Source organism: Rhipicephalus microplus, unplaced genomic scaffold (genome assembly GCF_043290135.1).
Source record: "Rhipicephalus microplus isolate Deutch F79 unplaced genomic scaffold, USDA_Rmic scaffold_245, whole genome shotgun sequence".
Taxonomy (NCBI): Eukaryota; Metazoa; Arthropoda; class Arachnida; order Ixodida; family Ixodidae; genus Rhipicephalus; species Rhipicephalus microplus.
Window position 1 is genome coordinate 17,501 of NW_027464816.1, and position 2,500 is coordinate 20,000.

Here is a 2,500-nt window from a genome sequence, read left to right on the forward strand (position 1 = left end):
TACCTTCATCCCCTCACTGGTAAAGGCCAACTGGGGGTCAAGCTCAGCCAAGAACTCGTCAATGACTAAGTTGAACAGGAGCGGTGAAAGGGGATCACCCTGCCTTACCCCCACTGTAGGATGGACGACCAGCGATTTGCCTCCGAATGTCAGCACTGTTACCGCATTTTGGTAAAAGTCTTCAATGTACGAGATAAAGTCTTCAGAGATCCCTTTTCTGCGTAAGGCTCTCAAGATTGCCGGTAAAACAACCCTATCGAAAGCCTTCGCAATGTCAAGCGAGGCCAGAGACAAGGGTCGCAGTGACTTGCGCGCTTCATCAATGATTGTCGCAAGGAGAAGAATGTTTTCAGCACACCCATCCACTGGCAAAAATGCCCTCTGCTGCAGGTCCAAATCGAGGTCAGCAAGCAGCCTTCGGAAATATATCTTATGAAGCAGTCTAAGGAGCACATGAGATATTGAGATTGGGCGGTGTTGCGAGGCTGTTGAAGCACCAGGAACTTTGGGAATGAAGATCGTTCGTGCTTGGGTGAGAAAGAGTGGAAGTCGCTTCAGCAGCAGGAGCAAGTTAAGTAGAACCTGGAGTATTACTGGCGGAACCTTCCGCAGTTCCCTCGCCGCAAAGCCATCAGGTCCGGCTGCCGAGCTTGATGAGGGCATTGCCGCCTTAATGTCCATTTCTGTGATAAGGAACACAGGATCGATAACCTTGTGCGGGCGTTCGATAGCAGGAGACACTGATGAAGGCACCACTTTCTCCATGATCTCTCTCCATTCTTCTAGAAAAGCTTGGGGATCCTCCACCTTGGAGTCCGCCTCTCCATCCAGAATCTGTCTTGCACACTGTGTCCTGTTCCGTCTGAAGAGTTGTTGTGTCAAGGCGTATTCCCGCTTCTTTTTCTTCCTGCGACTTTCTTGAACAGGTGGAAGAGGTTGGCGACCATGCGGACGCAAGTCCGAAGCGAACACCTCCCTTAGGTAGGCATTAAGAGCTATCGTTATATCCTCCCTGTCGAGGAATCTCTTTGCAAGCTCCCATAGCTTGTATGCTTGGTACGCTCTTGGCGGAGGTTTTGTTGTTAGACCTCTTAGCTCAGCCTCAATCACCTCACGGTGATTTACCTCGGGGATGACCAGGGAGGCGTCCTCAACAGCTTGCTCCCCAATGTCGGCTAGCACCTCCTGAGTGCTTCTTGGGTAGAGTCTGTTCTGTAGGTCTTCCACCAGCCTCTTGTAACCTTCCTGCCTTCTGTGCGATTTAATGCTGTGCAGCGTGCGGTGCGGAAACGCTCTTAGTAGCTGTGCATTGATGTCCCGGACCTTCTGGGATCTTAATTCAACCTCCTTAGTTGCCATCAGGTACTCCTCCTCCTTTTTCCATCTGGGCTTGAGTCTGGCCAGATTCACATCTTCGTTGTATTCTTCAAAATGCCGATGCCGGCGATGCTGGCTCAGGCCAATCTTGCTACCAAAGGTTGCAGTACATTCTGGACATTGGAATGTCGTTGTCATGGTTGATATGTGGCCTGTCATATTCGCGTCAGCCGGGGCGGCATTTTCGGAACAGCCGGTAGCTGCTCCGTTCTCAGAACCTTCCTCTGTGGGCTTGTTGCCCGAACGCTTTGGCATGCTGCTCCTTTGAGTGATTTCTCCGGGGGGCGACCCGCAGAACACAGGTTCACCTCCCTCGTCCTCGTCATCGGACGAACGTAAGTCGGGTGGAAGTACGAACTTCCTCCTGACCCTAGGTCCTACCCCCGTAGACATCCAGACTGACCCCACATGGACACTGTCAGCAGAATCGCGCGCATTCGCCGCATCAGTGCCAAGGGGAGCTGGTTGACCGGAGGGGACCGCAGGGGTTGCACCAAGAACTGGCTCCCCTGAATCAGCGTATGAAGCCACGTTTGAACTTGGCTCCTCCGCAGCATCAACAGACGCTTGGTCAGGTAGGGAGTTAATAACCCGCCTGTCCTTAGGCCTTGCCCCTGTCATTACCCAGGCTGACACCCCATGGCTGTCGGCTGAAGCGCGCGCCTTCACCGACCTACCACCAAGGGGAGCTGGGGAAGCAGAGGGGGCCATATGAGCATAGCATAATGTGCCTTCAGTGCGTTCAACCCACGTACAAGCCGTGGCCGTTGGCTCAATAACCATTGGCAGTACTGTGGCATGAAAAGAGAGTCATAGTTACTCCCGCCGTTTACCCGCGCTTTTTTGAATTTCTTCACTTTGACATTCAGAGCACTGGGCAGAAATCACATTGCGTCAGCACCGATCAACGGCCCTCGCAATGCTTTGTTTTAATTAGACAGTCGGATTCCCCCGGTCCGTGCCAGTTCTGAGTTGGCTGTTTTCTGCCGGCCGAAGCAAGAACCTCAGGCGCGAAGCCCACGGAAAATGCACAGCTGTGGCTTTCCACAGGAAGGTCCCGACGCTGGTCCGGGCTCGGCCGCACCGCTTTTTACGGCGGCGAGCCTCGCCCAGTCCCGGTGCA

At 53.5% G+C, this 2,500-nt stretch overlaps 1 pseudogene; it reads right to left on the reverse strand.

The window, feature by feature from the left end:
• Positions 1–2,500, reverse strand: part of LOC142792813 (large subunit ribosomal RNA) — a 7,787-nt pseudogene that overhangs the window by 2,886 nt on the left and 2,401 nt on the right.